This window comes from Gallus gallus, chromosome 11, assembly GCF_016699485.2.
Source record: "Gallus gallus isolate bGalGal1 chromosome 11, bGalGal1.mat.broiler.GRCg7b, whole genome shotgun sequence".
NCBI lineage: Eukaryota > Metazoa > Chordata > Aves > Galliformes > Phasianidae > Gallus > Gallus gallus.
This window is the reverse complement of record NC_052542.1, coordinates 11,748,827-11,776,733: the sequence shown is the minus strand read 5'-3', so window position 1 is coordinate 11,776,733 and position 27,907 is coordinate 11,748,827. Positions and strand designations below refer to the sequence as shown.

At 39.7% G+C, this 27,907-nt stretch overlaps 1 protein-coding gene across 7 annotated transcripts in view; it reads right to left on the bottom strand.

The window, feature by feature from the left end:
• Positions 1-27,907, bottom strand: part of CDH11 (cadherin 11) — a 271,884-nt gene that overhangs the window by 67,468 nt on the left and 176,509 nt on the right. For 3 of the 7 annotated variants that reach the window (XM_046899483.1, XM_046899477.1, XM_046899481.1), the window contains exon 4: positions 17,087-17,217. The gene's annotated coding sequence lies outside the window, so the exon portion shown is untranslated. Of the gene's footprint in view, positions 1-11,366; positions 11,701-17,086; positions 17,218-27,907 lie in introns of those variants that run through there. The other 4 variants (XM_046899479.1, NM_001004371.2, XM_046899480.1 and 1 more) reach the window with 2 other exon arrangements.

The following is a 27,907-nucleotide window of genomic DNA, read 5'->3' as shown; positions in this document are numbered from 1 at the left end:
CCAGACGTACTAAGCTTGTTCAAGGACCCCTTGATTCATGAAGGCAAATAATTAAATTACCTGAGCTTTGATCAAGGAGTTGCTGCAGTCCTTTTTTGATGTAGAACGTGGCTGTTTGAAGCTCCAGACAGATAACTAGCCCATATGTTGTTTAACCCTTTTACCACTAGTAGCAGTTTTATGCAATGTTTTGGCATTTCACAGTGAACACCACAGTACCATTTGGGACTGCTGCCCCAGAAGAAAATATAGTGAATAAAAGGAGTCCAATAGGATCCTTATACTAGAGACCTCATGGGACATTTATTGAAAAGCTGAAATTGCCCCTTTGAACCAGGCAGAAATCATTTTGCAGCTGAGTTATCTTGCCTTACTGTTAGGCTTTGGAAGGTGCTCTTCAGATGACATGCCACTGACACACTAAAAAAACTGAGAAGCAAGGGGTTTTGCCTTTGTAATACCAGAGTTTTGATCTATGCATTCCAAATATTTCCCCCAAAAGAAACAAGTGGGCACACATTCATCTAGTAAAGTGAAAGAACTCTCTTAAAATAAGAAAACCAAATAAATAAATTTAAGTCTTTCATTCTTTCCCCTCCTCAAATGCAAGCACCTGGATGAAGTCACCTTTGCTATAAACAAGCAGAAGTCCTAGACATGCTGCCTGCAAGACTGAACAGAAACTAGAAGCAAGTCCAGATGCTGTCCTCTAAGCTGATTTGTAATCTTGAATGTGATTACTGAGCTAGAAAGAATTTCTCTCCATAAATGAGGAATTATGTTCCTTTTCATTCATTCCAAGATCCTTTAGGGACACAGGGAGGATACTAAAAAGGGTATAATTAGAAAGCATAATTAATATACGGGGATCTCTTACTCAGTTCCTCATACAGCTTCAGCAACATAGCCATGGATTTTATGGAAATGACATCACCAGACTACTAGGAAAGAATGGTTTTTGCAATAAGACTTTTTCAGGTATCGTTCATGGCTGAAAGGTGCCTGTCCTTCAAGGCACAGCAGGGAAAAGCGTTCATGACATTCAAACTGACAGCTCAATTCATAAGGATAAAGGCTTAAGAAGGCATAATGAATATGCCTGGCTTACCAAAGGTAACAGACAAATTATTTTGGGGCATGAGAAAGTAAACAGAAATCCATGTCTTTACATCTAAAACACTTCATATGGTATTAAAAATGTGGCATGTTTCTATTTTTCTAAAAATAAAGCTTGGGGCCTTTTATAAAGCCCGAAGGGGAAGTACGTATAATCAATCGGTATGAATAAGAAAGGAAGTTAATATATGTACAAATTCACTGTTTTTTTTTGTTTTTTTTTGTTGTTGTTGTTTGGTTTTGTTGTTGTTGTTGTTGTTTGTTTTTGTTTTTATTATTTATTTTTTTTCCATTAACTCACTGAAGCTGCATATAAAACTAGGAAATAGAAACCCTACATATCTGACTAAAAATACTTCTCATAACGCTATGGAAAATCTGAAATTCAAGAAACAACTAGCATTCATAAACTCAAAGTAATAAAGTGCCTGAGGCATTTATGGGTTAAGTATAGTTTACTTTTAAGAACATGGAAACAGTTAAAACACAACTTTCTCTGCTGCTTACTTTGAATGATTTCATTTCTATTAAAAATGGATTTAACTTCCATATGGGGTATACCTTTGGGCAACAATATTCGGACAACGTGACTCAACACCACCGGAAAAGTCTTTTGTACACATTATTAGTTTCATTTACGTTACTTCTTTTTCACAAGTTTACAGTATCAGTGGTCTTCTGTAATTGCTTTGCAAAAAAATAAATATTAGAAGTCAAATTTTGGTAAGGTTTCCTATTTTGTAGAGTTTTTCAAGAAATAATTTGCTAGTCATTCATTTCTGAAGGGAAATAACATAGATTCTAGCTTGGTTCACACACTGCGTATGGTGACGGTCAGAAACTGGATTTAATAGCTGTGAGAACAAAGTGCAGATCTATACCCAGCTCATCAGAAATCCGACACATGTAGACAATTTGGTCCACGTCTGCTGTAGAGGATGGCTTACAGAGCCTTCTGAAGGCAGCAATTACAGCTAGCATACTTTCTGACCTGCTGCTAAACATAAAAGAATCCAAGGTCATGACAACAAGCAACTGTCAAATCCTGGTAAGTATTGGAGCTGGCACTTTCTCTACAGACTTGATTATTTCAGCCAAACTCATTCCTTGTTCAATTTGATTGGATAATTAAACCAATACTAGTGCAATTTCTTACATATAATACAGTATAGATGGCATTTCTAACCCAAGTATGATTTAAAACCGCCTTAGCCACAAAATGCATGCCTCCATGTAAGTTTTGTTTAAAAACATGAGTTAATGTAATAATCAAAACTAGTTTAAACTTCCATATTAAGGTCATTGTTCAATAATATCAATGTCAACTGAATGACTTCATAGACTCATATAGTTTCTCTGCTTTGCTTCATAATGACCAGACATAATCTTAACCAGCAAAGTATAAATGACGAATACATAGTTAAAACATATCACAGAAATCACTAACAATAAAAACAAAATTCTGAGCACATATTAAGTAAAGTGGACACTTCTGTAGCTTTCTCAATGATAAATACATACTGAAGGTCAGAGTAAGGTGGTACTCAATGTCAGCTCCATGTCTTTCAAAATAAAAGAACAGACTTCTGCAATTCTACTTGTGATTTTCAGTGAGTGCACTTCGATTTCTCTTATTAAAAACTAGGCCAGCAGCCACTGACTGATTTGTAAGGCCATACAAACACAGCACATTGCTGTAGCATGGAGTAAATCTTGGTGCTTCCTTTTTCAGTTGAATTTATCATATCTTAGTTATAACATCTGCATAGTGTATATAAATGCTCTATTGAAGCAGAAAGGCTGGATGCCATTTCATTTTTCATGAGATCCCTTTAACACTGCTTAGATGGCACCATTATCACCTTGTTCAATGGTGGAGTTTGGTTGGAAGTGAAGTAAACATACAGGAAGCCACTGAAGATATTGAGAGTTAGTTTTTATCATATCTAACTTCTTTCAGTAGTTTGGCATATATCTGCATATGGATTAAAAAAACCTAAGTAATGTAACCAGATAATAACTACAAGACTGGAGAAGGTAAGTGTTGGGTTAGCCTGACCCAGTCAATCAGAGGCAGCTTTCTTCACATTTGGTTTGAGGATAAGTGGAGTTGGTTGAGCAAAGGAGCAATATGGGGAAAAAACAACACTAGAAAAGCAGAGTCCACTGTACCAAATAAAAGTGAAGCGATGGAAAAGCAGGGTAAAGTGGGAATGTCTGAAGGTTAGAAGTTCACTGAGTATTTGATTTCATGCTGTAAAGAGGGAGCGGAAGCTAATAAAGCGAGGCACAAGAAATATCATCTAAACATAAGCAAGATCAATAAACTCAAGGAGATGACACAGGAACCTGAGAAACCAGGAGCACAGCACCATTGCTGAGGAGCACAGACTCGATCTCACCAAGGTCATATAGACAGTAACCTTAACTACTGGACATGTTTTGTTTTAACCTACATCGTGCAGAGGTCTCAATTAGCTGTGAAAGTCTTCAAATCACCTTTGCACAGGTCAGTGAACTGTGAACTGGGAACATAACTGAGGAAGGAATCATCTCAAACTGACTTCACTACAAGGATATAGCCAAAGATGGCTCCATGGAAAACCACACGCTAGAGATCTATAAGCAGTGTTAAATTTAATACTAGGAACTTGGCTACATACTTACAGTTTGTGAACCTGATTTTTTCATACCAATGTTGTGAAATCGACAATTTTAAGGACAGAAAGAACTGTAATGACCATCCTAAATCTGAACTCCAGTCACTTGTCTTGTTACCTAATCAGCCCTTTTGTATGTAAATGATAAATTGTTTGTATCTAAATGCCAGTGTCTGCTATGTTTCATTCCTGCTTTAGAAAAAAGAAATGCTATGTAAATTGCCACCATGCTAAAAAGAATTGAAATGCATACTAATCAGCCATACTCTGAGCTATACCGGCTATAACCGGAACAAATAAAAAGGCAACAATCAGCAATGGACAAAGTTTTCTATTGGAATCAGGGCCCCAAACAGAATTATCATTCAACTGCTTTTCAAAATGTTGGAACCTCTTACGTCTGGAAGAAATTGGGTTCGAAAAGCTGAATGAACAATAACGTTCACTGACATTATTAAAGATCTTCACTGAATTTCCAGTTGCAAGCCAACATGCTGAAAGAGAATGGCGAGGAAAAGCTATCTTTAAATATATCTGCTCACTGTTTGCACTGGATAAAAGTTGAGTAATTTGTCAGCGTCATCAGAGTGGTCATCTCTACAGTTAACAGTGATGGCTGCAGCATGAAACAGGAGGCTTTGATCACTGTACTGCACATATTCAATCAACCGAGCAGCACTCAGCTGTTTTAATACTGGTCACTTCTCAGAGAAAGCTTACAAACACGTCTGCTCTGATTAGAAAGTACCCCGTAATAAAGATATACCTTAACATCTTGTTTTGATTGGTGAACTAAAATGAACTGAACGGTACTTGGGAACACATAACTACAGTCAATATTTGGTCAATTCTTCCAAAATTAAAGGCTGCCTTTCGGAATCACTGCTCTGAAAAGGGCAATATCTAATCCTAAAAGTTCAAGTGCATTTTCTAATGCTAATGAGACCAGTTGTTCTTTTTATGTGTTAAATGCCATTTGAAGTCCTATATTTCCTTCAAGATTTACCTCAGATTAAATTATTAATTCCAAAATTTAGGTATAAACTTGTTGAATGTCACTGTTTGCAAACAATTTAAAGGCTCCATTTCTTAACCTATTGCTTCAATTAAAATTCGCTAGTAAAACACAACAAATTAATTAAAATAAACATGAAATGAAAATATGTGTGCATAAAGTGCACACAAATTGTATGTATGTACTCAAGGCTATGAGACTAAAGAGCTCAAAAGATCCAAGGATGCTTGTATAACGGCGGGTACAGTTATAGGCATTCTGGTATATACTTATAGTTTTGTTTCCAATATTGCATTATTAAGTGCTATCCAACTTTGCACAAACTCTTTGCGTGACAGTGTCTACATACAAAGGGAAAAAAAAATGGTTAGTTGATAAAAGATAAAAGTAACACAGTTACAGTTACTCATTCAGCAGCCAAGATCTTTGAGATAATTACTTTAAATCAAGAAGGGACAGACCATTTAAATTTATGACTCAATGCCGACACATGCATGTATTAATAAAACAGTTAGCATTAATGGAAATAGGGTTTAGTCTCCTGATTCAAATAGAGCTATCATTTCTGGTTTATATTGAACTAATGACTTATCCTTGGCAGAATGATATGTATGCATGTATTTAACTATTTAACTTAACCACTGAGACCAATTAATATGTTTCTGAAGTTTTATTTTATTTTAAAATATATATCAGCAGCCTCACTGGGATAAAATTTTATGTTGAACCAGAGTTTCTATGCTATCAGTTTAACCTTAAATGTAAAACTTTCTAATGGAATATCTGATGATAACTCTGCATAAAACGAAGACTACTGAAATGCAGTGCAGAAGAAACAGCTCTTCAATATTAAGGACATTAAGGAACTTTTTTGCCTACCAAGCTAGCATGGAGCTCATGTGAAAAGGAACAGGAGCTGCCAAGTGTACCCATAAACTGCATTTCTATCCTACTTGCTTGCATGAGGATAGAAGTGAGAAACCAAACTGAGCACAACCATTCAAGCCAGGCTGTTTTCAGACTACAGAGCAGCAGTGATGCACACTGGTAAAGCAGGGAAACTTGCACTAATAGCACTGCACAAAGCTGGAATAGGAGAGACCTAAACTCCTGGGCCCACCAAAACCTCACAGACATGAAAATTCTGTGAGTTAAAGGGTTATTGAATGTAATTCCTCCAGCACATCACTCTGGTCTTTGTGTACATGGGCCTGTGTCTCCGAGTAATCACTGGGAGTTCAGCAGAACTGTGTCAGGCCATACCAACACACATAAATGGAAGAGAGGTATTTCCTACTGCTTACATTCACGTCTCGAAGTTCTGTTCAGTTTTGTCTGCTTTATAAGACTTTGTGATCCACAGCTGAATTTCACGTCAGTTTGTCTATAATGTGGGTCCTGTTTATCTGTTGATGGACTATTTGAACATTATTATAATAGTAAATTCTACTTGGAAGCTTATTGCAGCTTCGTTCACCAATCACTCTGGAAAAACCTGGCTCTTCCTTTGTACTCAGTCACTCGGTCCTTTTCTTTTAATCCATTTACATTGATTTCTGCTACTCCAACTCTGCCTGCCATTGCATTACAATTAAGAATTCTGATGAACCCTCGCTGTTTCAGAAGGGAAAGGGCTCTTACTCATTGCCAAACTCTGGAGGAAAAAAAAAAAACAAAACACCAAAAACAACAAAACACAAAACCCCCTTAGAATTTGCTTAAGCCAGCACTTTAAAATTGAAGAACTAAATCATGGCTCCTGGAGCCAGCAGAGCTCAGTGGTGCTGAGATGTCTGAAAGCCACCGCACCACCCAAGCAGTTATGGAAGAAGGCCTTATGCCTCTGTCAGGCAAAATTAGCCATAATGTCTCCCTCCCCAAAGGCACTCTCAGCAGCAGGCTGGCTGCTCCACATACTTGTCTCTGAACTCCTGCTGGCTTGTGAGGCACTGCTACGGTCCCAGCTGTGTGTAATGTACTCTGGAGGGCAGCTCTAACTTTTCCACCACCTTGAGTGCATCTAACAGCATAAAGGGTGCTTCCAGCCTTGGAGCTCAGCTCAGAGAACGGGCAGCTAACAGTTCTTGGGCTGCTCTTTGCAACACCAGGCTCCTCAGAAAAGGAGTACTCATTTCCAGCACAGTAGTTATTAACACACTATCATCAAGAGTTGCCACTATAAGATAATTCATAACTAAAATCCCAAATCACAGAATCACAGAATGGCCTGGGTTGGAAGGGACCTCAAGGATCATGAATCTCCAACCCCCCTGTGGGGCAGGGCCACCAACCTCCCCATTTACTAGACCAGGTTGCCCAGGGCCCCATCCAACCTGGCCTTGAACACCTCCAGGGACAGGGCACGCACAACCTCTCTGGGCAGCTGTTCCAGCACCTCACCACTGTCCTGGTAAGGAACTTCCCCCTAACATCCAACCTAAATCTTCCCTCTTTCAACTTAAAACTGTTCCCCTTTGTCCTGCTGTTATCTACCCTTTCAAAGAGTTTACTCCCTTCCTGTTTATAGGCTCCCTTCAGGTACTGAAAGGCTGTAATGAGGTCACCCTGCAGCCTTCTCTTCTCCAGGCTGAATAAGTCCAGCTCCCTCAGCCTGTCCTCGTAGGGGAGGTGCTTGACAGAGAATGGTACCACTCCTACGACATCAAGTTCCCCATTTTTGGCATCAAAGTCATGCACAACTACTTCTACCAGACACAATCAGTTCTGTGGTTGCGTATCTGCCCAAATGGATATGATATAATGCTACAGAATTCTGCACTCCATTACGTGTAGGTTGTCTTTCTAATACACGGGAATGTGATTGCTGTGAGTCAGACCAAAGCCCCGTGCAGCCCATGTTCTGCCCCTACCCCAGCATGGGTGTCTAGGGAGGAACGTGAGAACAGGACAGCTGGAAACGAGAATCCTTTCAACTCTGCAATCACTTAAAATCTACACCATTGCGCGTGCTGTTTTCAGTCAGCATTTGCAACGATGGGCTGTAACAGCTACTGTTCATCTTTTCTGTTTCAAGGTGCTGCGGGATTTGGGGAAATGATCTGAGCAACCTCCTGTCCTGTTCTTCCATTGTAAGCTCCACTGACCAAGATGTGTACAGGTAAAACAAGACCAATTCAGCCTGCTATGTCCTTCTTATCTCCAAGACATCGTTATGGGATATCCCAAGCACTGGCAATATTTCTGAGAAACATTTTTTTGGTTTCACCACATCATTATTTCTACCTTTATACTCCTGCCCTTGGCATAGCAGGAACTGACATCGTCTTTGTCAAAGGGAGGACGAGACAGCAAATCCCTTACAAACCGCTGTGCCGGGAGGACCGCCGCCGTTTGTGTCAGACCCAGACTGCGGCTGCGGCGCTCCTCCGACAATCTCAGCTTACACCGGCCCTAAACTTTGTAGTGAGCGCCAAGGTGGTAACGCGACGCCGAAGGTAACGCGATCCACCGACTAGAAAGATGTTAATCCTGACAAACTGCCTGAGCATTAGCCCGAACCGCAGCGAGATTGAATCCCGGCTCCCCCGGGAGGGCCGCCGCCGCCGGCGGTAACAAAACGCCTTTCAGGCGCCCGGAGCGCGGCGGCGGCGGTGCGAGCGCGGAGCGACAGCGCCCTCTGGTGCCCGTCCGGCCCCATCCGCCGGCGCTGCCCCTCCGCCGGGCACCGCGCGCCGCTGCGGCATCCGCCGGCCGTGGTCAGATGGCTTTAAAGTCCTTCCCTGAGCGAGGAAGGAAAACGAACGGGTTTGGAAATTCGGCATCCTTACAGGAGTCGGCGGTCTCACGGGCTGTAAGTATTCCGTAATCAAACACAGGGCTACGTTTTGTCCTCACGTACCACTGAAGAGCGTTAGAACGACATGACTACAACGTTCCTAAACTGATGAGAGAGGAAATAAAAAATAAATTCCACGTCACAAACTCCAGGACTTAATCACAAAGTAAGTCCTCTTAAGACCAAGATCCAAGCTATCCCGAAGCCTATGGCCACCTCCCTCTATTTCCTTAACCTTTGGGTTGGACCCAACAAAGGGACCATGAAAAAAGTGCCATTTCAAGTGGGTACAGCACAGGAAACTATGTATGGATTGTTAGCTTTAAATGCTAACAGAAAAACTCAAGACGTAAAACGTCTAGGAAGTATGCTGCTGAATGGCTCCGGATTAATTGGTTCCAGATGAGACCTCTGTTTCTCACACACTGAAGATATTTTGCAAAACGTCCAGCTCACAAAATGGATTCAGAGTCATCCAAAGGGGTTCACCCAGGAGGAGCAGACACAAGCATTAAGTCTGAAGTTGCTTCAGATTTCTATGGTGTCTGTGCTGGAAATACCTTCTGGGATCATTGTGGCAATCTGTTACCTAATGCACGCCTTGCTGCAGCGTTTGCAGAAAGGAAAAATTTCAGTCTCCAACTCCTGGAAATCTGAACTTCACCCAAACTAAACCAAATGCATCAAAACGTTGTTAAAATGGTATATGAATTGAAGCTGGAACCATGTGATGTATTATAAAGCGTTTTATCAGATGGCTCGCAAAAATTGTTCTCATCTTTGCAGTTTCCCCACATTGTTATGCAAAAGAAGATTCGATTTGGTTGCTCTGTCCCTCAGCCATCCGTTTCCACGCATATTTCCTTCTGAAACTACCGATGATAAATTGCAACAACTTATCTCTTGATGTGCCCTATCCTAACAGCTTTCCTGCTAATGAAGTAATCTCATGCTTGGTGATTTCTTATGGACAGACAACACTTAAAACGTTAGCAAAGTTGAAGCCGATGTAGAGAAGTCTCTAAGTAACATCATGCCAACTCCCCGATGTTCTAGTGCAAAGCTGAGGGAAATAAATAAATAAACCATTAAATAAATAAATGAAAGAGTCCCATTCCAGGGCCTAAGAACAAGAATCTGCAGGAGAAAGGCAGGTAACTTCCCTCAAAAATGCCCGGTTCTTTTACTGAAGATGTAGCTCTTTGTTCTGTAACTTTATTTTGCCATTCTCCCTCAAGAGGAAGGAGAAGTGCTTTAGAAGTACAGTCAGAAACTTCTGTTTTCCGTAGTGTGGTAGACAAAGACATATGCTATAAAACATGTGTTGAGGTCTGAAGCCCAAAACTAGATCTTCTCCTCTTCATTCTCACTGCCTATCTCCCAACAACACGATTTGCACTGCTCTGCAATGAAAATGCTGTTCATAAGCAAGCATGTGCAATTCCACTCCTATGTACTTGCGTATACCTCTCCGTACAAAATCATCCAAAGGACTGAGTACAGCCATCGATTTGTGTTTCAAACCTCAGTGGACAGAACTGAGGCAGATGCCAGATTAATTATTGCAGAACTTCCACATTAGAAGTAAATTCATGTATTGATATAGGGCAGCCAGTGTGGAAAAAAGAGAACAAAATCCCTACCTGGAGAAATCACACAGACTTTGGAAACACTGAAGCAAGCAAGGGAAGGGGGAAAGAGGCAGACAGACATTCAGTAACGTCTGAGTAGTTGCTTCCCTCCTTCTGAATCTGTGCTTTTCTCACTCAACAGTTTCATAATTAAAGAATTAAAAATATGTAATTTCTTATTAGAGGCTGCACGGTCTGTATCGCCATCACAAATCAACAGGAAGAAAGTCTTTCCCAGGGAGTTACTACTCGCAGGAATGCAAAAGGAGAAATGAGCATTCTCTTTTATAAAAGGCCAATTTCTGAATTAGTGACCTCATTTGCTAAAGAGGTTCCTTTGTCACAGATATCTCAGTAGGTAAATACTGTGTTACACAGCCACTCCGTCCTTTGTAGCAACGGTACAAAGATCTCCTCGCATATACCGGTTCTCTCCTCAGCAGATGAATATTTAAAAGAGTAGACAATAAAGGGGGGGGGGGGGGGGGGGGGGGGGCTTCTATAGGAGGTAAAGGCATTTGTATCATGATGTCAGACTGCTATATGCGCTCCCCAAGGACTGCACAGGAAGCACTTTTATTCTGAAACTTAATGGTATTTATGAGGACCCACAGCCCGATCTATTTTGCCTTTCTTGGGGATGTGCTCACGCACGTCTCACCCAGGAGTCTGATGCTTTCTGCACCAGCCCGTGTGTTAGAGGCAGATACCATTTTGGTACCTTGTGAATAGTAATGCGTTTCAAAGCTAGCAAGCAAATTAAAAAGACACTAAAAGGAGAAAGATATAAATCAAAGTCTTTCCCTCGTTCATTCTGGATAGACTATCCCTTCATTTCATGCACTCCTAATTTCTGCATATCCATTTCATGCCTGGGAGCTACAGCACAAGTAAAAGATTTGCAGTCCGGAGCTTTCACTATCTGCTTATCCGGAGGAACATTGTAACACAGACAAACGCTCGCCCTTCCCCTTCCAGTCCCCCCCCCGGGCAAGATGTGGAAACAAGGAGAACAGTAAAAAAATAAGAAAATAAAAAATAGGAGAAAGAAAGGAACCACCACTCAAGAACCCAACGGCGGCCGCTGCTCGCTCTCTCCCCGCCGGGGCTGCGGAACCCTCGGGCCCCTCCGCGCTCCCCGCACACACCTGCCCGCCCGGCCCCGCGCTGCTGCCGTTAAGTTTGCTGCGCACCCACGCGCGGACACGCACGCATCCTCCCGCCCGGTGCTGCTGCTGTTGCTGCGCGCTACGGGAGAGCAGCGCTCCCGCGGCCGCCCGTTCGCTCCGCCAAACCGACGCGGCTCCGCGCTGCTCCCGCGGCTCCGGGCAGTGCCTACCTGCGCGTCCAGCGGGGCTGGAGGCTTCCCGGGGCCACCTCCGGAGGAGGGGGAGAGGAGGCAAGTCCCATTCACAACTAGACGCCGAGCAGAGGCGGCAGCATCTTCAGCCTATTACACTCCACCGGCAGCGGCTGCTGAATGAGGCTCCGAGCTAGTGGCAGGAATTAGAAAGAGGGAGGGAGGGGAAAGGGGTGAGGAAAGAGGAGAGGGAGGGAGAGAGAAGGAGCAAGGGGGAGCGAAGCGAGATGAGAGGAAGGGAGAAGCTGGAGGCTGTTGCTTCTTCTCTATTTCCTTCTCCCTTCCCCCCAGCCCAGAGGGAAGCGAACCCCCGAGCCCGCCCAGGGGCCGCGCCCCGGAGTGCCCGCGACGGGAGAAGCGCAGCTGGGGGAGAGGGGCTGCGGAGCCCACACACGCGCGCACGGCTCTGCTCGGCTGCTCTCGGCCTCGCGGGCACCCACGCGCGTCCACGAGGGGACGGGGCCGCCCACCCCGCTGTGCCGACGGGACGTGCCCCTTCCCAACCGTGCCTCCACCCCTCTGCGGACGGCTCGGGACCACCCCACGGCAGCGCCTCCGCGGGTGGGCCCGAGCCCACGCAGAGCCCTGGGCACGGCCGACATCACGGGGCTCTGCTGCCCGGACACACCTCGACACGGACATAAAGCACCTCAGGTGGACGAGCAGCAGGAGCGCCGTGTGCTGAACGCACTCGCGTTTCCTCACATAATTACACATTTCTCCAGGAAAAAAATAAAACTTTCCCAAGCTTTTTCTACACATGGAAGATCTCAGCCTGCGCAGCCCAGAGCCCTCAGGGGTGAGCCATCCCTTCCTTAGACGAAGGTAAATCTCGGGGCACGCTGCCCAGGTGGGGCAGAGCCGCTCGGCTCCTGTGTGGCAGACGCCCTGTGCCAACCCAGCGGCACCACAGCCACCCCCCGCCCCGCCACCACACAGGCACACACCGGCCTGCGAGACGTGCTCAGCTCCCTCACGGCACCGAGGTCCGCTCACTCGGAGGCTCAACACAGCGCAGGGAGGGATGTGATGCACACACAGCCCATCGAGAATCAGTCTGGAAATGGCCAGGTGCACCTCTGTGAAAAGAATCTGCCTGTCCTCAGGCAGCCCGCCTGCCCGCCCGCTCATCCCCCACGCCACCAGGCAGCACTGCTCCGCGATCGCACTGCTCAGCCCTGAAGAACAAGGCTTTTATATGCTGTGGTTAATTAGCTCTGCCAATAACTCCAGGCAAAGAAAAAAAAAAAAAAAACTGGCACAAAAAGCTCCCACTGTACAAACAAAGAATTTGGAAGGAGAGAAGCTGATAAACAATGCATCCCAGGGAGGCCGGCAGGCACTGAACTCAGCCCAGCAAGCAGCAAGCACCAGGGCCTGGTGTCAGCCCTGGGGAAGGAGCAGCAGCTTCCTCCTGTCTGCAGGGCTGGGGATTGAGAATTAAAGCTACCATTTGCTTCAGAGAGATGCTGAGAGTTCCCAGTTCATCCCACGGAGGAAGCAGGGCCTGCCTGCATCCTGAGGAAGCCTGGGGTGCCCTGACATCCAGGCCCTGAGCATGGTGCCCACCAGCCACAGGGACAGCAGATGCTGCAGGGAGCTCAGAGCTTGGGGCTGGCACTGGAAACACCAGAAATACCCTGGGCTGAGCTGAGAGCGTGAGGTAACCAGACAGCTAATTAACTGATACTGAAGTACTAAAGGCTTTATTTGGATAGGAAAAAAGCTGTGGTGGTAAGAGAACCAGCTCCAGGGAACAAGTGGTTTTTGATAGGAAATGTGAAGAGTAATAAATTACTATCGAGAAATAAAGCATGAAAAGAATAGCATTTGAGAAAGTTTTTGAGGAGAAGTAGCTGAGGAAGAGAGGTGATGCACACTAATTTAGAACAGTTTGTTAAGAAATTGGTTTTGGAGAGAAAACATGAGAGGAAGGGAAACATCTCAAAATAGTTTCATACAATCCCAGCCCAAACCTATTGACTTCAGTGTGTCATCAGTCTCCTGTGACAATAATATGAGAATTACCATTTGTTTTCTTTATGGGCACAATGCAGCAGCTCTACTTAGCACAGCTCTGCTGCTGGGGCTGCCAAAATCACCACTTCACTGAAGCCCAGGGCTGGGCAGTTGGCTGAAGAATTTTCCCTTTTTCCCTTCTCCTGCTGGCTTCAGCAGCACAGTGGAGGGGATGACTTTTGTAATTCCCTTTTTCAAACTGCTGAAATCAGGGTTTTTTTTTGGATATAAAGGAAATGTGAAAGCAATTTCAATCTAATTAAGCATATACAATAGGTACCCATAATATTCTCTAGTCAAAGAGCGTATTGATCTATAATGGAAGGTTTCATTAATTCCATTTGAGGAGGCATGTTAACAAATGAGGGCAGTAACATCTGATCTGGTGAGTGCCTCGAGTTTCCTCTCTTCTTTCTGCACTAAAATCTCAGAATTAAGCTAACCAGATCAAATATTATTTTTCTTTTATTTGTCCATCTTCTTATAGGACCTATGGATGGAAGGTCCTATCTGCACAATTAACGCAGAACTCCTACTGAAATCTGTGTGTTTGCACCACTCTGCTGAGTTTCAATTCTGACTACGTTAATAATTAGAATTGTACGTAATGTCAGTAAGAAGTCCCTCTATCCAGATTGGGCCACTAGCTGGAGATACCACTCTCTATACACTGAAAGTTCTCAACCACTAGCTTACATTGGAAACCTTCCTACAACCATCTGAAGTTAGATGAGATGAGTCCTGCTTTTTATGTTAGATACAGAAGAAGAAAGAAGTCGTCAAACCAAAACCAATATGTGGTGCTGATAGATGAGGACATTCACCATATTCCCTTGACTATAGATTATATTCAGGCAACAACCCTGCCATAATTTCAGGAAAACAACTGCAGAGTCCTTGCACAAGACGTGACAGCAGTTCACATAAAGAGAAACAGGCAGGGAGGAAGGGGTAACCAGGAACATCCGCAGAAATACACAGCTGAAGTTCTAGCAGCCCAGTGCTCAAGTGCGCACTCACAACGTGATAAACAGAGAACTTCACAGACTGCCCAAGTCGTGCCTTGTCATTCCTATCACACATAAAGGTGAGGAAAAGAGGATAAACTATTGCAAAGTTCTGTGTTTGCAGACCATTTCTCCTGACTAGTAACTCTTCACCTGTAAAGCCTTAGGCTAGATACTACCTTTATGAAGGTCATGTCGCAGCCAATGTAAATTCATTGTGGACAGTATCAGAATAAACCCAGCTTAAAATGGGAAATCCTTCCAAATACAATCACCACCTGTCTTTACAAAACATTTACATGTGGAACAAAAAGCAGGCCTCAGCTATCCTGCCGCCCTAGAAGTCATGGCAGAGCAGCAGGGGTGTACAGGAAGGTCTGCAGTTACCACTTACAGATGCTTGAAACCTGGTAGCAAAATGCAATCAGTGTTAGACATAAATAAAGGAAGTTTATACATATTTTAAACAGTACCTATTTTTGGATATCCATATATTTAGGTTAAGAACATCTGTGATAACAGATCTGCGAAACCTAAAAAAAAAAAGATTCCTTTACCTACTGTGGGCTTACAGAATCTGAAGTTAAATTCCTGCTCATTGTTTGGTAAGTTAACTCATTTATCATTTCAAAATAAGCTAGCTGGTTTGCTTCCTCAGTATCTGAAGGGGTACATGCACTTCTGCTAATTGAATCATTGTTCTTGGAAACACTGCAGCTGAGTTCATGAAATACACATAAGCAGGTGTATCGTAAGTTTAAGCTGAGCATTTGTATTAGAATTCATATGGAAAACCTTGAACTGTGAACTTCAGAAATGGAAGTCCAATAAGCCTTCCACAGTTCAAAAGATTTCATCAGCGTCTCATTTACTGAATACCTTAGGCACACCAACACAATAAATGTGAAAGAAGACTCTTCTTTCCATGTTTTGACCCTCTTTTTCCAGGCCCTACAAGCTGTTTTCCCATATGACTTCAACTACCTTCAAAAGACCTGTAATTTCCTTCACTTTTCTTCTCGCTTGGAAAGTATTTGAGATTTTAAAGGGCATATTGCTAGCAGCAGGAGCTGGGAGTTCAGGAAGAAGAGAGACGGTGAAAAAGAAGTATAGAAAAGAGTCATAGTAAAAGATATTCCATAGACTAAACAACGTGTTTGTTCCAAACGTCCTTCAAATTCAGAAACAAAGCAAAATTTGCTTCCTACGTGAAAATACATAAAGCAGGACTGAAGGAGATAGGAAAAAAATCTTCCTAGTGACCCTAAAAGAAGGAAAACTAATGAAAGCCACAGTACTAGCACACTGAGAACACAAGTATGCAAAAGATGAATGTAACTTACAAAATGTGCATCTTATAGAATGTACAGTTCAAAACAACCATTATCTAAAGCTGTATTTTTGTGTGGGTTTTTTGTTGTTTTGTTTTTTGTTTTTGTTTTTTTTTTGTTTTGTTTTGTTTTTAATAAAAACCTCTTCCTTGTGGAAATATAAGAATATTGTTGTTATAACAACAAAGTATTGTTACGTTCTGATATCCTTGGGAAAGGTTAAAACAAAGGCAAAAACACCAAAAAAAAAAAAAAAGTGCAAAACAACAGATAAAGAAGCTATCTCCACAAAGATAACAATATACCAGCATATTCCTTGAAGCACTGAAACCTGGAAAGAAAAGGGGATTTTGAAGTAGGAAGAGCCAGCGAACTATGGAAATACAAATGGGTGCTCCATAGTTTTGTTTTGTTTTCATTCCAGATGTACACATGGACCTTCCTTTCAACGCACCAGCTCCATAGAGAAATCATCAGCTTGAATCACCTATTCCAAGTGGTACTCAGGACAGAACTCTCACAAGCAGGATTGATGACATATCAAGCAGGATTGATGGCATATCCAAATCCAAATTTGGAGTTTGGTTATTGCCTTTATCTGTCTACTGCAAGAAAAGGCCTCATTCCTGTACCAGAGCAAAAGAAACTTTCCTTTTCTTTCCTTTAAACTACTGATAGAGTCTGGTCTGATGGCATTCCACATTTTAACTCACCTTCATAATGAAGATAAAATTCCTCATTTTCAGTCAAACTCAAGTGGCCAGACATGGGCCACAGGATAACAACGTGTCTATCCATCAAAGACAGCAAAACTGAATCCAAATTCGTTCAAGCTGCAGTAGAAGAAAAGTCCATTTTCCTCCAGTTTTCAGAGATCTTTTAAAGATAGGTCTGGTTTTATTAAGACCTTGATGAGAGGAGCTCCCTTGTTGTACAAAATCTAAGGAAGTGGTTTGGCAGGTACTGAGCATACACAATTAGACATTTCTATCATTCTCTGAACTTTGAGACCATCTTACCCTGAACAGCCCTGAGGATATTTTGGGACTATTTTGATCAGTTTTAGAAACTGCCATAGCATCCTGGGCATTGTGCCACTTCCTCAGCTCTGCTGCAATGTACGTAAGACCAGGCAGGACTGGACTAGTTACCTGTTGTGTTGTGAAGAGGTGTGTCAAGCTCAGGAAATTTCCAAGGGCATCCAAAAAAGCCTTTTAGTTTCCTTGGGTTACAGAGCAGGTTCAATCCAGGATCAAGCTCCAGATGGGTTGTTTGTACAGCACTGAAAAACATTATCAAAGAATAGTATTAATAAAGACGTTAAATTTAAAACTACTACACACACAGAGTCTGCTGACCAATGCAGATCTGAACGATAGAATATTTACAGTTACAACCTAGCACCCCAAAATTACGGCATAGAAGTATTCAGAGGGAGGAAAAAGGGCTCGAATGGTAAGTCAGAAAAACTTCATAAACATTGTGATGTATCAGTGGCTTTCACTAATGGGTTTTTAGAAATACAGATCAGAAAATTAGATTTCTCACTTAATCAAGGTATTATTTAGTTAGGAACTTCAGGCTCATTTATTTCTGGCACTGCACATCAAAAAAAAGAAATGCATTTTTATACATGTGTGTATGTACACACACCTGTGCATATGGCACTGTCTGAATGGGTTGTCAAGAAGGATGAGGACTTCAAATAAATTCCTCTATTCAGCTTCTGGTTTTAATGGAGAAGATAGCTTATATAATTTATTCTATTAGAAAACAAGTTGGAAAAAAAATCACTACATCTACCTGCACAGCTTCAACACTCGTCACTTGATAGTAAAATATAACATGGTTAAATAATTGGTTGTAATTAAGTCTTTTAATTCCATTTCTGAGTATCACTTGTTTTGCAAAGAATGTGAGATCAGTGATTATGGTTCTTTCAAAACATACGAAAAAAATGCACATTCTTCATAATTCTGCACTTTTTTCCACTTTCCTGTGTTTTGTCCAAGCAATACACATTTGTTAGAATGCATTTCTTCTCTGCTATGAATACCTTTTCATGTATATTGGATATATCTAACATCAGTTTGCAAATAGTCCAAACTGTGTCCAAGAAGATTTAAGAGAGAATGATGTCCCTGTAATCTCAGCTGCTAACCCTTCCGTACTGACAAACACCAGGCAGTCATGCTTATCTAGCACAAAGATCTTTCTTCATTTAATGCCCGCAGCTTGAGATAGTCAATCTTGCCCAGCATGTGCCTCACGTATTCCAGATTTTTATTTGTGATTTTTGTGTATATCCCCATGCTCTTCCAGGTACTATGAGTCAGAAGCTACTTATCTATCCATACAAGGCCATAATCAAAGCATTTTTACACCAGTATATGAATGGCCGTGTAGCACAGATCCAGGAGATCAATCACTATCACGACTGCAAGATTTCAGTAAACAATTATAAATTGAGCTGTTGTATATAGAATAGCAAAATAATGACAAAATGATAAACCTCTAGCCATAAATTCTAGTTTATGCCACATACAACACTGAACCAAGTGATATGCTATCACTGCATTAACATCTATCTGCTACTGAAAAATACTGTCATTTCTCTCAAATGAGCTGAAGTGAATAAAAATGTTATAAAAAGAAATATAGATTTGCTTGACTATTTAAAGTCCAGAAGATTATAATTTTTTAATATTGCTTATATCAGAAGATAAAAATATAACTAGACTTTACAGTTTGTCAGATGAGTCATAACTAAAAACATTAGATGATTCACACAATAATCAATCACAAAACAGGAAAACAATCTCAGTTATTAGACTTGCTGAAAAATGAAATGTCACTGTTTTACTATAAACCTGCCATGTGGTTTAAAATCTCATTGATTGCTAAGTACAAGAGCATAATTTTTTTGAAAATCCTATGCATAATAAGTATCATTTTGCTTGAATTCAGGTAATTATTTGAAGAGCCTGGTAATATATTTTTATAAATTTCCTGATGACATAAAAAAAAAAATATTGCACAGCATTTTTTGTTTCATATACAAGTAGGTCAAGGGTTATAAATTACATACTTAGAGGTGATCATAGCCATATTTGAAAATGATAGGTTCTTCTTCAGGAATCTCAGACTTACATTTATCTTTAATTGATATCCAGATAACTAACCTAACAAACTTCTAAGAAAAAAATTGTCTCCTTTAGACGTCTGTTAGAAATCAGTACAAACATTTGCGTTAAAAATCTGGAGGAACACGAGAAGGGAGATCTTGATAGGGCACGTCCCTACAGATAATAACTACAGAAGTCATGGATGGCTTTGCTTTGACCTCAGCAAGCTCTGGATCAGGCCCAGCAGCTTCGCAGCATCCACACATGGGATAGGGCTGAACAAGCTGTTTTTATGCACTGAGCAACCAGCACACACTGATGAGAAGACATGTGTGGGCTCATCTACAGCTGCACTACTATCAACTCATCACACAGATCCACTGCACATCCACATGGCCAACAGCCACTACAAATATGCTACCACTTTTACAGGGATGAGATTGCTGCAATGGTCATGGAAATTAATATAAACAATTCTTATGCAACTTATATTTTATTTTGGGTATCCATTTAATTTTTGATGTTTCCATATTTAAAATACAAGATTTCTATCCCAGGTGTATTCTATAAAGACACCAACGAGAAACACAACTTTTTATAATATATGTTAGTTGACTGGTCATTTGATCCTTCTGTTTGATTTGTTTTGTACGTTTGGTGATGTTTTTCTATTTTTTGAGGGAAAAAATAACACAAATCTTCTGTTGATTCAATATCTGAGATGTCTTACTGTTTACCTTCCATTTTTCAAAATCAGAAGGTAGATTAACACAGATGCTTAAAACATCAAACAATGTCAGGTTTTTCCCAGTGAAATATTGTGGTTGTTAACACGTTGTGGAAAACATGCTCAAACTATGCTGCCACACTGTCAAATATAACTAGAAGTAAAACATACTCCTGAAATCTGAAAATTCAATACATGCAATCAACAAAGGAAGAAAAACTACAGTGTTAATAATGAAACTAATGCAAATTTCTATGTGGACTAGGCCTCTTCAGCCTGAGTTCAGGTTATAGAACACAAAGAAATGCTTCACATAAGCATTTCATACAATTTAACACATCTCAGGGACTCATTCCTAGAAGTATCACAGAAAATTACAGATGTTCTGGATCTGCAGAGCCCTTAATCCATGGAAAATGATTTCATTTCCATGATACATACACAGAGAAAGTCTCATCTTTCTCCATTTTCCGCTGCTGTGGTCTAAGAATGCGCAAGTAGCCCTCACTAAACTGTTTAGCATCTAGATGAACTCATTTCCATGGAAAGCAGTACCTGCAAGTCTCTCCAGTGCAGTAACCTGCTCAAGGTTCTCTGTAGCTGTTTTCTGCTTTTAGAGATGCAGCTATTATACTGACACTTCTTGTCTTTTCTAAGCATCTTCTTGGAAAGTGGATGCCTTCTGTAGCATTTCAGACAGAAGTCAATGTTATCTCCCATTGCTGCCCGCCACGTTTTCCAACATATGGCACTCAGTTGGACCATGATTTGTATAAAATTAAAGGAACATATGTACAAGTAAAACGAGCCAGTTAGATTCCTTGGATTTTAATATTCACCTATCCCTGTGAAGTCTATCTGTTCTTCTGTGAATGGAGTCCTGGCTACACAGCTCGATTTTTATGATGACATGCATAAAGAACTTGGTATTATATTATCTGGCCAGGCTTTTATTTATTTATTTATTGAGCTTGACAGTGAAACTTGGCACTGCTTTCGGTAAATCAAAAACAGTGTTGATAAATAATATCCTTATTTCCCCAAGAGATACAAGTGTTCACATATTTTCAAAGAGATTGGATCCATGGACCACAGTAACCTTCTAATTTTAATAATAAAATTGAAGTAGTGGTGGCTGCAAATATGCCAAAATGGTTGAGTTTCCTAAACGTACAGAAAAAAAGTAAGATTTTTTTTTCTTTCATTCATATAATTAAATTAATACTATTTCTTTACGATGTCTGTACCTGCTTTGTTGAAAAGTTAACAAAGTGGCTAAAGGAGAATTGCAAAACAAAGAACTGCAAAATAAAGAACAGATAAAGAAGCTAGAGAATATAGCTGATTAATTATTAATATAATTATCTTCATACCAAACTCAAAGAAATCAAACAAACCTTTTTGGCTAATAAAGATGAAGAAGCAAGGCTATGCGTTTCATACATTTTCTGCTTTCAATGTCCATGAGATAAAACATTGCTATTCCAGATTTTGTTCTCGTGTTATAATTCCTAAATAACAACATTGGTTTTCTTAGGTTTTACATTGGCTTCAAGACAGCTGAATTTACATCACTGTGAGATCAGGATCAAACTGCTGAGGGGATATTAAAAGGAGATTAAACATGATCTTAAACAGTGATATCCCAGGAGATCCAAGGATTTTCAATTTGCAAGATTTTACTACTGTCTGAGAGCTGGATAAATTTCAAATGCAGTTGCTGATAAGAGCATTTGCAGCTGCCAAAAGAACCTGTTTTAAGGACCTGAAAGTTGGCAGAGAAGCTGAGTATCATGGAAGAGCATAACGGAATGTGTACGTCTGCAAGCAAGCGGAAGGGAACTCCGTGGGTATCTGTGAGAGTATGTCTGTGTAGCTGGATTCATTCCATTACAGTTATTGGAGAGGTTTCCATTATTCTTTTAGCTACTCATTCAGTAAAACTTTGAGCTCAGCTTTAAAGCATGGGTATATGTATTTCAGTAACTTTGCTCTCATCCTTGAAAGCGTCAGATACCTAATTCTTGTTCACATGATTTTAATCAGCTCAGAAGACAGATCTGAATTATTTTGCTTCTTACCGGACCCATGACTGAATTCAGCACTTTCACATCTGAATATTAATTCTAATGACATAAAAAAAAAAAAAAATCCTTCATCCTGCTTTCTTTCATTAATTCAAATCATATTCCTGTAGAATTTAATGGAAAATTTATTTTTTCTTACACATCTGTGCTCTCATGCTGTCACTTGCAGCATACTTTAAGAGCATCAGTGAGATGAGCGTAACAATCTAACCTGTAATTCTTGAGGCAGAGGATGATTTTCATTTCACCCAAATTAATTTCTCATCTGGCATAAGAAGACACAAAACCCATCTTTTGCTCTGAAAGTCATAGGCTCATCTGATAAATTTTCCTCAATAAGTGAGAATCCCAAAGAACTGATTAACAAACCGTGAATTCTGTTCTGGTGCTGATCTATAGATAACAGATTTTGATAAGAGGTTAACGCCACATTCCCAAACCCAACATGCAATTTTTAGTCATGTGTCCATTCAGTATGCCTATGCATGCATGTATGAATAATCATGAAGTTGGGCAAATAAACATATGCTTTCTGAGTACAATTATGATGATTACATGTACAAAAGTATTGAATAACATCCACATAGAGAAACACATTTTTTGCATCTCTAACCTTGAAAATCAAGCACTGTAAATCATCCTCTTCAGAGATATACTGCACTAACTGAAATTTTAAGATTTTAAAGATACTAAGAAAACAGTTCTAAATAATCTGAACTACATTTAGACATTTTACATTAAGTGTGCAGCAATACACAGTGGTGTAATATGAAGATGTCTCCAAATTCTATTACCCTTAAATTTAGATGAGAAAAAAAGTCTTAAAGAAAACATCTGTAATTGAGAAGTGATTTTTCAGTATTTGGACAATACGAGGCAACAGTGCTCTAATTCACATTTCATACAATTATGTGACAGCTTTTCTGAAATAAAATGCACACACAGGGTAAAATAGCTTATGTTCTATTGCCTAGAGAAATTACATCCTGAAATCAGGCATTGAGGCTGTAGAACCTGCCTAAAAGATCACATAAAGTATTCAAATGTCAACATAACTTCATTCTCCAGAAACAAAGTTGTCACTAGGAAATAAAATATTCGTAGTTTTTTATTCATTATTAAATATATATATTACCAGGTATAGAAACATGTCCCACATGACACTTCTGAATAGTCCATTAAATACAAATTATTTTTGCAGTATAGTATTCTTAAGTCTCTGTAGCTTGAAGTTATATAGTCTATATGCACTTCATCTCATTGTCCAAAATCAAACAGCACTCTTGACACTCAATCTTTGCTATTTGAAGAGTCACCTTTCAGAGCACTTGGCACTTCAGCTTTTGTAAAAATCCAACTAAACAACCAATTAACAGAAAGAATATTTCTTTTCAGCACAAAATAGTCTGTGCTTTGTCTAACTTGGCATTAATTCACATGCCCTTTTTTGCTCACCTGTTTCAATTATCTATGGTTTAGAATGTTTATTTCTGTAATAGATTCACTTGAAGTTTAATTTTTTTATTAGTCAAAATACTAAATCGAATTTTTAACAACAAACCATAGGTAAACTGCCATTAAATCCAGCGTGCAGACTTGATTGAGAGGAAGTGGGGAAGGAAAGCATTTTAGGAAAGACAATATGTTGCTTTCATGTATTTTACACACGATCCAAAATGTTATTTCTAACTGAAAAACAAAATGAAATGTAGCTAAAATCTTTCTTTCCAAATCTAAATGCCTCAAATCTAGCTGCAATGTCCTCTGAGCAGAGTGCAGCACTTACTTCTCTTGTAAAAATAATCTGCAAGTTTCATTTAAACAAGAAAAGCCAAATGTTTAAGCTGCTTCATTCAGCCTACAGTATGGAAAAATTAGTTTACTACTCAGTTTAAGGAAGTTTTATGAGAACAACTAAGAGTGGTTCCATCAGTTAGTGAGATAATGATGTGCTCAAAAATATTCCACTGAACTTTCAAATTATGAAGTTCAATGGTTTCATAATATTTTCATGAGTTTGTTCTTGAGGAATTTATGGATGGGTTCTCATGATAATATATCCAGAGTAAAGATCTTTTTATTATTTACATATTCCTGAAAAAAAAGCCAGAATATTTTTATCAATCTTCATACATATTAGATATGTAAAAGTAAATGACACTTGAAAAGACAGCAGTTTAAATGTGTAAAAACAAACTTTTATAATGACACAAATCAAGTCTGAGCACAAATTTCAATCTATTCATGGTGCAGTTTACATGACATCTGATGATTGATAGAGATGGTTAAGTAGAGCTCTATTAATAGCAGCATGATGTTAAAAATAGCAATGTTATCACACCATTATCCATTTTCTGGGTAGAATAACAGCTAAGCCTCATTGGTCATCAAAATATTGTATTGTAATCAAAGTCCTTGAAGGCACGTATTTGAAAACCTATGTATCTCAATGATGAAGACAGAAAGTTAGATAATTGGGGTTTTTTAATTGTTAAGTAACTAGAAAATTATTGAAATAGTTGAAAATAAACAGAAAAATGTATAATGTTACTCATCATTACATAACATAGATCTGTAAGGGAAAACAAAAGTATTTCATTGTTTCCTAATCTTCATAAGGCAGAGTCAGAAAAAAATCAAATAGATTCAATCTATGTGTCAAAAATACAGGTTCACCTCAATTAAAGAAACAGTTATGCAAAACAGAGAAAAAACTTTCAATAGGCTGGTGGGTGTTTAGGGCTATTAGCTCAAACAAACAAAAAATAGAAGGGTCTCTGGTGATGGCTAAGATTTGGGAAAAAAAAAAAAACAACCAAAAACAAAACAACCACAACAAACATCAACAACCAAAAAACCCCCAACAACCTAATTTTAGTGTGTAGAAGAGTTATACATGGCTTCTTGCTAAAGGTGAAGGATTTGTGTCCAACACAAGGAAATGTCCAATGCATTTTTTGGAAATGTTGGGAAATGCTAAGCAGTGGCAAGTGGAAAGAACGAGAAGCAAATCTAATCACGTTCTTAACCATACAAGAATCTACAGAATGATGATCCATATCACAGAAAGAAAAGAATACCTTGTAATCTAAATTAAAATGACACTCTGTCTAAAGAATCAATGGACTTGCCAATATACTAAAAACTTACATACTGCCTTCTCAACAAGCAAAATACCGTAACTCCATTAAATACAAATGCTAAAAATCTGTCTCCATAACAAAGCAATTATAATGAGACTTGTCATTCATCTCCTGTACAAGGGTGTCGTGAGGCATGATTCATTACGTTCGTGAAGCACTTTGAAATCCTGAGATGAAAGATGCCAAGGAAATGCAAAGTATTACCACCATAATACAAAGTTGTATTATCATTGTCATCAAACAAAGTGCCTTAGGAAAGGGCACTTTTACACATGAATTAATTTGTGATTTTAACAGCTCACTTATTCCACAGCAAAGCTTCTGTTGCTATTAGATCCAAATCTGGATGTAGGGAGTGAAACTATCAGGACTATATTCTTTCATTGCCAACCCCAAGATGTCATTACTAGAGAGAGCTGTATCTAAATTACAGCTTTGCACAGTGCAGTCACATTTGGTCTATATCTGTCAATTCAGCACCTACCCTGGTGAGCAGCAGCTGCAGCTCAGGAGCACCACTCCTCCAGGACACTGTGCTTATCAACTGCCTCCTACCCTTAATGCAGATGCTGCTCTAAAGAACAATGCACAGGGAGGGTGCCAAAGTAAATAAATAAACAAACAAACAAACAAACATTAAAATAATAATAATAATAATTTTGAAAAATATTGACCTTTTCCATCTGCATTTTGCAATGTCTTTCCCTGATCCCATCATCTGTACACACAGGCAGATTTGTAGTAGTAAAGCTCTGGGGAAGCCCTTCTCCAGGCAGATTTGTAGCTGAGTTACATCTTTCTCCACTGACGCTTCCTACTAACTATTAGTGATAGCGATTCTTCACAGAGTTCAGCTATACCATGTTGGTATTCTGTCACCTTTATTCACATATCTAAAAGCGAGCAAACGACATCAAGGTTTAAAAGGTGACTTTTTTATTGATCTGAAAACCCTGATTTGACAGTTGTTTTTTTTTTTTTTCCCATAGGTGGCATTTTTTGCAACATTTCTCAGTTGAAAAGCATTAAAATTAAATTCCTGCTTTGGTTCACTAGAATATTCAGCACGTTAAGACATTTATAAATCAGTTAACTACTTCTTTCTGTTTTGCTTCTCTCCTGAATTGCTTGGAATACTTTTGTCACTGTTTAGGGGTAGACAGAAAGTACGTTAAATGTATATTAAAAATTTTGCACCTCCCCTGGATGGAAAAAATTTATTGTGGCTGAAATCCTCCGTTCCTGCTTGGGAAGGATCAAACTCCCATTGTTTTTTATCTGTTTAAAGCTAAATGAAGCTATTAACACCAACATGTCCAGAATTCACATCCGGGCCTGCTGAGACTTACGTCTACAGCTGCTGAATTTTGGTATTAATTCATAAATCTGTACTGAAATCAATGGAATTATGCCAGTTTTCCTGTGCAGAATGTTCTGCCCGTTATTCTGACCTCATACAATTACAGAAATGCTCCACTAGACTCCTCGTTTTTATCAAGAACCAGTTTATTTAAATCAAGTGTATTGTATTGTACAACACTCCTGAAAAAGCTTAAAAAGCCAAGGGAGTATAAAGAGTAGATTACTGTATTACTTACAACATGGGGGTGGAATAGCTTCATTTTTATGTAAATTCCTCTAAGGAATGATGGGTTCATTTTGCCTTGATAATGTTCAAGGTAATGGTAATTCTTAGTGGAAATATCATATCAGATATTTGGAAAGGGTTTCCATTAGAGTTCACTGAAGATTAACATATTTGTTACCTTTAATAGAATAATAAATAGACTAGTTTGAGAGCAATATCTTTTCTTTTAGCTTTTTCTGTTGGTTTGGAAAACAATTACCCGCACTCTCAGCTCTTAGCACAGAATGCTTTGGGGGTAATTTAGTGGCCACATATGCCATGTACACAGGGTGAAAAGCAGATAACACGGCTATTCATCCTGACCCTGACCAGCCATCAGAACAAACCAGACATACACATCGTCATTCAGAGGAATGATTAGAACAGTGCTAATCCCATCTGCTAAATGGCGACATAGTGCTAATCCTGCATACTGAGAAGTATTTTGCTGGTAATTCAATTTAATATCTATGCATCACAGATACACATCCATCTACAATATTTACCTACATTGGTCAAAAGATGAAGAACTACAGAAGTTGGCAGACAGTGGATGGAATAGTTGGGCAATGCAGAAAAAACAGTCCACTAGTTCTTGGATTACAGATTATTGACTCTTTTCAGAAACGCCACAGACAGAAGTTTATGCTGCTTAAACTACCGTTTGCTCTCCACAACTTCTTATTTGGATTGCTCCTCTGATTCAAGAAATGTTTTCTTTTGGTATAGTGCTTTTCTTCAAGTCACCGCTACACCCATTTACATTTATGCCATTGGTAAAGAGAAATACCATGTTTCTTTAGTTGTATGGTAATCCTGGTCCCTCTACAGTTCACAACATGATTATAAAAAATGAAGTGCTGATCCTCCAAGAAAACTTTAAGACATGAAAAGCTGTCTGGGAAGCCCAATAAAGCAATATAAAATGAAAGAAATGAAACTAAAGGTACAGAAGGAAACTACAAATTGCTGCTTCTGTTCAAAGCACAGATTGCCTGAAAGAATGCAGTATGAATGTAACATTGAAGTGACCTACAGAAATCACAAACACCTGATGTTTGAGTTGCAAGGCAGAAAAGGCCTAGGTAAGACATCAAATGCAATATTAAACAGTGAGATAATAGCTACAAGGCAACGTACAAAGGTAAAAGAAATATTACAGAAGTCCTAAAATAAGAAGGTGCTAATTGCCATTCAGCTTAAAAATATGAATTTTCCAAAGCACCGTAACTAGCCATACTATTCTTGTTATGGAAAAAGAGT